Source organism: Bufo bufo, chromosome 6, assembly GCF_905171765.1.
Source record: "Bufo bufo chromosome 6, aBufBuf1.1, whole genome shotgun sequence".
Classification (NCBI taxonomy): domain Eukaryota; kingdom Metazoa; phylum Chordata; class Amphibia; order Anura; family Bufonidae; genus Bufo; species Bufo bufo.
Genome location: NC_053394.1, coordinates 380,463,091 through 380,469,090, shown reverse-complemented (window position 1 = coordinate 380,469,090; position 6,000 = coordinate 380,463,091). Strand labels below are relative to the sequence as shown.

Genomic DNA, 6,000 nt, shown 5'->3' with positions numbered 1-6,000 from the left:
CCTGAGGGGTTAGGTCATGTGATATTTTTATAGAGCAGGTTCTTACGGACACGGCGATACCTAATATGTATAGTTTTTTCTAATTAATTTTACTTTAACACAATAACAGCATTTTAGAGAAAAAAAAAATCATGTTTAAGTGTCTCCATAGTCTGAGAGCCATATTTTTTTACATTTTGGACGATTGTCTCATGTAGGGGCTCATTTTTTGCGGGATGAGGTGCCGGTTTGATTGGTACCATTTTGGCGTACATACGACTTTTTTGATCACTTTTATTACCTTTTTTGGGAAGTAAGGTGGGCAAAATTAAAATTTCATCAGTTTTTATTTTTTTGGAGTTCACCATGCGGTGAAAGTAACATGGCTGTTTCATAGATCAGGTCATTACGGACGCGGTGATATCAAACATATGTAGTGCATTTTCTTTTTATCAGTGATAAAAGTGTTTTTGTTTTTTCACTTTTCTTTTTTTTTACCCAGACCCACTTTGTTCTTGAAGATCCAGTGGGTCTGATGTCTGTATAATTCAATACAGTACACTATATAGTGTACTGTACTGTATTTTCACTTTACACTTAGTCTGATCAGACTTCTGCCTTTAGCAGAAGTCTGATCAGACTTAGCCTTACCATGGCAAGCCGGAAGCCTGTGAAGGTGTCCGGTTACCATGGTAACGATCGCCCGCTGCCACAACAGAGCAGCGGGTGATGGGGAGGGAGGGGGCCCCCTCCCTCTGTGATCCCGTCAAGAATCATGGGCTGAAACGGCACAGCAGCCCCCGATGGGAGAGGGAGGGAGCTCCCTCCCTGTTAACCCCTTCCATACAGCGGTCCCTATGGACCGCGGCATGGAAGGGGTTAAACGGCTGACATCTGTGTCCTTAAGTATCGGGACATCAGGGCGTAACTGTACGCCCTGTGTCCTTAAGAGGTTAAGGTCTTCACCCCTGCCTGTTTTGGAATTGGGACAATATTAAGTCTTCAATTATAAAACTTAAAAAATCCAGAGCTGGTGGGACATACAAAGAAGAAAATTACCAGTGGGTGAATCCTTGGTTAATTCATGTGAGATAAGTGAACCACATGACTTCTACAAATACAGGGGTGGCGGGGACCCCACTTGTTGGATTTATCTACCGTTACATTTTAGTCAGGGTGTGCAGATTAAGATGATATTTTTTTTTAGGAGGACAAGTAATTGCTTCTATGTAATGAGGCAATCCTCACCTGGGTCACCTGTTGGAAGAGCGGGGAGAGCAGGGAAAGCGGTTCCCCCTCTACTCCGCGCACCCCACACCCGCCCCTTCGTCCCCCTAAGGCCAGACCTCGCGAGCCGCGCCTGAAACCCAGTAAAAGCTGACGGTTTCTTGACAAGCTCATATTTCAAATTTTTAATGTTACAAATACTTATAAAAGGTAGAAAAGACCGGGGCTGGAATAGGTAGATAGTTATCTTTTTATATCAGAACATTTTTGTTTAGAGGGGATATATATATATATATATATATATATATACACACACTGCTCAAAAAAATAAAGGGAACACTTAAACAACACAATGTAACTCCAAGTCAATCACACTTCTGTGAATTCAAACTGTCCACTTAGGAAGCAACACTGAGTGACAATCAATTTCACATGCTGTTGTGCAAATGGGATAGACAACAGGTGGAAATTATAGGCAATTAGCAAGACACCGCCAATAAAGGAGTGGTTCTGCAGGTGGTGACCACAGACCACTTCTCAGTTCCTATGCTTCCTGGCTGATGTTTTGGTCACTTTTGAATGCTGGCGGTGCTTTCACTCTAGTGGTAGCATGAGACAGAGTCTACAACCCACACAAGTGGCTCAGGTAGTGCAGCTCATCCAGGATGGCACATCAATGCGAGCTGTGGCAAGGTTTGCTGTGTCTGTCAGCGTAGTGTCCAGAGCATGGAGGCGCTACCCGGAGACAGGCCAGTACATCAGGAGACATGGAGGAGGCCGTAGGAGGGCAACAACCCAGCAGCAGGACCGCTACCTCCGCCTTTGTGCAAGGAGGAACAGGAGGAGCGCTGCCAGGGCCCTGCAAAATGACCTCCAGCAGGCCACAAATGTGCATGTGTCTGCTCAAACGGTCAGAAACAGACTCCGTGAGGGTGATATGAGGGCCCGACGTCCACAGGTGGGGGTTGTGCTTGCAGCCCAACACCGTGCAGGACGTTTGGCATTTGCCAGAGAACACCAAGATTGGCAAATTCGCCACTGGCGCCCTGTGCTCTGCACAGATGAAAGCAGGTTCACACTGAGCACATGTGACAGACGTGACAGAGTCTGGAGACGCCGTGAAGAATGTTCTGCTGTCTGTAACATCCTCCAGCATGACCGGTTTGGCGTTGGGTCAGTAATGGTGTGGGGTGGCATTTCTTTGGAGGGCCGCACAGCCCTCCATGTGCTCGCCAGAGGTAGCCTGACTGCCATTAGGTACCAAGATGAGATCCTTAGACCCCTTGTGAGACCATATGCTGGTGCGGTTGGCCCTGGGTTCCTCCTAATGCAAGACAGGGCTAGACCTCATGTGGCTGGAGTGTGTCAGCAGATCCTGCAAGACGAAGGCATTGATGCTATGGACTGGCCCGCCCGTTCCCCAGACCTGAATCCAATTGAGCACATCTGGGACATCATGTCTCACTCTATCCACCAACGTCACGTTGCACCACAGACTGTCCAGGAGTTGGCAGATGCTTTAGTCCAGGTCTGGGAGGAAATTCCTCAGGAGACCGTCCGCCACCTCATCAGGAGCATGCACAGGCGTTGTAGGGAGGTCATACAGGCACGTGGAGGCCACACACACTACTGAGCCTCATTTTGACTTAAGGACATTACATCAAAGTTGGATCAGCCTGTAGTGTGTTTTTCCACTTTAATTTTGAGTGTGACTCCAAATACAGACCTCCATGGGTTAAAAAATTAGATTTCCATTTTTTTATTTTTGTGTGATTTTGTTGTCAGCACATTCAACTATATAAAGAAGAATAGATTTCAGAAGAATATTTAATTAATTCAGATCTAGGATGTGTTATTTTTGTGTTCCCTTTATTTTTTTGAGCAGTATATATATATATACTGTCTCCTGTATTGAATGAATACCAGTCATCAAAGGACAAATCCAGTTAAAAGTGAAAGTTTATACTGTGTGTGTATATATATATATATATATATATATACACACACAGTATAAACTTTCACTTTTAACTGGATTTGTCCTTTGATGACTGGTATTCATTCAATACAGGAGACAATACGTGTTTGGGGAGCTCTCACAGTGGTCCCAATCATCACTCCGAGCCCTCGGCTACCTCTGGTAACTCAAAGCAAGGCGCTGTTTTATCTCCCTGTAAAAAGGAGTGTCCGACGGAATAGAGTCAGATAGCAACACTAACTACCATAAAAACACATAAGGGAGGTCACGAAAGGGCTAATCATGGAGATGGCTTCTCTCTGTGAGTTTTATGATGATTAACAAGAGCTGATTTTTGCTTAAAACATTTCCCACATTCTGAACATGAAAATGGCTTCTCTCCTGTGTGAACTCTCTGATGTATAACAAGAGCTGATTTATTCTTGAAACATTTCCCACATTCTGAGCATGAAAATGGCTTCTCCCCTGTGTGAACTGTCTGATGTGTAATAAGAACTGATTTATGCCTGAAACATTTCCCACATTCTGAGCATGAAAATGGCTTCTCTCCTGTGTGAATTCTCTGATGTACAACAAGATATGATTCCTGCTTAAAGCATTCACCACATTCTGAACATGAAAATGGTTTCTCTCCTGTGTGAGTTCTGTGATGTACAACAAGATGTGGTAACTGCTTAAAACATTTCCCACATTCTGAGCATGAAAATGGCTTGTCTCCTGTGTGATTTCTCTGATGTGTAACAAGAGATGATTTTTGCTTAAAACATTTCCCACATTCTGAACATGAAAATGGCTTCTCTCCTGTGTGAACTCTCTGATGTATAACAAGAGCTGATTTATGCTTGAAACATTTCCCACATTCTGAACATGAAAATGGCTTCTCTCCTGTGTGATTTCTCAGATGTATAATAAGAGCTGATTTATGCTTAAAACATTTCCCACATTCTGAGCATGAAAATGGCTTCGCTCCTGTGTGAATTCTCTGATGTACAACAAGATGTGATTCCTGCTTAAAACATTTCCCACATTCTGAGCATGAAAATGGCTTGTCCCCTGTGTGATTTCTCAGATGTATAATAAGAGATGATTTATGCTTAAAACATTTCCCACATTCTGAGCATGAAAATGGCTTCTCCCCTGTGTGAACTCTCTGATGTGTAACAAGAGATGATTTTTGCTTAAAACATTTTCCACATTCTAAACATGAAAATGTGTTCTCTCTTTCATGAGCTGTTGGATGTTTTACACCTTTTCTGTGACTTTTATTCTGTTTTACAGTTTGTGATGAATCAGAAGATCGGACCTGTTTAAAAGACTCAAATGATGCAATGTTGCTTTGATTGGATAAGGGTATATCTTGGATATTGGCATGCTCTTCATATATATCTTGTATGATACCACGATCATCTGCCAAGAATAAAAGACATTGATGAATAATATACCAAAATATTCTATTGAAATTGTATTACATTTTAATATAAAAAAAATCCACAGAAAGGTATGGCACAAAATACAAGAATTAACTGACTAAAACACTGGTGTCCAAAAAGATCACGATCTAATAGTAGACCGATGGGCATAACTAGGCTAGGTTGGCCCCCACCTTGAGCAACTTCCCTGCAACCTCCAATCGATCATTTTAAATACATATGAATAAAACATTTCCTAGCGCTGGACAAGAGGCGTTGAATGTCCCCTTAGGGGACATAACTACTGTGTGGGGGCACGAAGGAGAAGCATTATTGTAAGGGGAATAACTACTGTGTGGGGACACTAAGAGGGCATAACTACTGTTTGGAGAGATCAAAGGGGCATTCTCCTGAGGGCACTAAACAGGAATTATACTGTGAAATGGACTCTTAGTGCCCTTACACCATAGTTATCTCCCCTAAGAGTCCATTTCACAGTAGAATTCCTGTTTAGTGCCCTCAGGAGAATGCCCCTTTGATCTATCCAAACAGTAGTTATGCCCCCTTAGTGTACACACACAGTAGTTATTGCCCTTACAATAATGCTTCTCCTTAGTGCCCCCACACAGTAGTTATGCCCCCTTAGTGCCCCCACACAATAGTTATTCTCCTTACAATAATGTTTCCCCCTTAGTGACACCACACAGTAGTTATGCCCCCTTTGTGCTGTCCCTTAGTGCCCCTTACAGTAGTACAGCTCCTTATACTTTGAATAAAATGAATAAAGTAATACAGAGCACATCATGCTCCTCCCAGTAGCAGACGTAATGTGATGACGTCCTCTCTCCTGCTGAGCTGAGGAGAGCGCACAGGCCGGGGGATTATCTCAGGTCTGTGCGCTCTCCCTCTCAGCCCAGCAGGTACAATGACATCACTGTATCACACCTGCTGCTGGGGAGAGTGCAGGCCGGGGAATGAGACCTGGGCTATAATGGATGACAGATACAGCAGCTGGACTCGGAGGGAGGAGAGTAGAATGGACAGTAGGAAGCACAGTCCTGTCACTCTCAAGTAAACAAACTGGATCGCACGCTCCATAAAATCTTCCTTTGTTTTGTGGATTAATATTAAGTGCCTGCGATTCATATATAAACACCATCCAATGATAATGAAAATTCTATCACTACAGATGAACTATTTCTTGAAATTAATTTCAGGTGTAATTCTGATCAATCAGAAGAGTCAATTAGGGAATGTTAAATAATATGTGATCCAGTATTACTTGGTATTTAATGTAAAAGATTTATTATACTGCACACTGACACCATTTATACTGATACAAAAGGGCGATGGAAGGTCCCACCAGATACCAACGGCCATCTGATCAATGATGGCTCATAAAATCTGTCA

At 43.0% G+C, this 6,000-nt stretch overlaps 1 pseudogene; it reads right to left on the bottom strand.

The window, feature by feature from the left end:
• Positions 1-3,461: 3,461 nt before the first annotated feature.
• The window catches only part of LOC121005741, a 414,302-nt pseudogene continuing 411,763 nt past the window's right edge, over positions 3,462-6,000 (bottom strand).